The following is a 329-nucleotide window of genomic DNA, read 5'->3' on the forward strand; positions in this document are numbered from 1 at the left end:
GACATAATAATTCGTCATTATGTCCAAGGTACAGGGATGTAAAAAGAGCAGTCCGAGAAATATATATTTAAAAGTAAAAATATTAAATTCTCTCTTGGACCCTGGTGCCAGTGGATAGAAGCTCGATTTGTGTTTTTATTCGGGTAAACCTTACATACGTGAATTTTAATACAACATGCAGTAACCAAAGACAGATGACACTGATATATATTCATCCCTTCATGTACATCGATCACAGCCGACATCATTCCCAGCTGGTTCGTTACTGGCTGAATCCATGTTACGAACCTGTGGGGACACATCTCATGGTACGGATGTAGTCTCTAATT

Source organism: Lingula anatina, chromosome 2, assembly GCF_051362555.1.
Source record: "Lingula anatina isolate TDL-2025a chromosome 2, LinAna3.0, whole genome shotgun sequence".
NCBI classification, from domain to species: Eukaryota; Metazoa; Brachiopoda; class Lingulata; order Lingulida; family Lingulidae; genus Lingula; species Lingula anatina.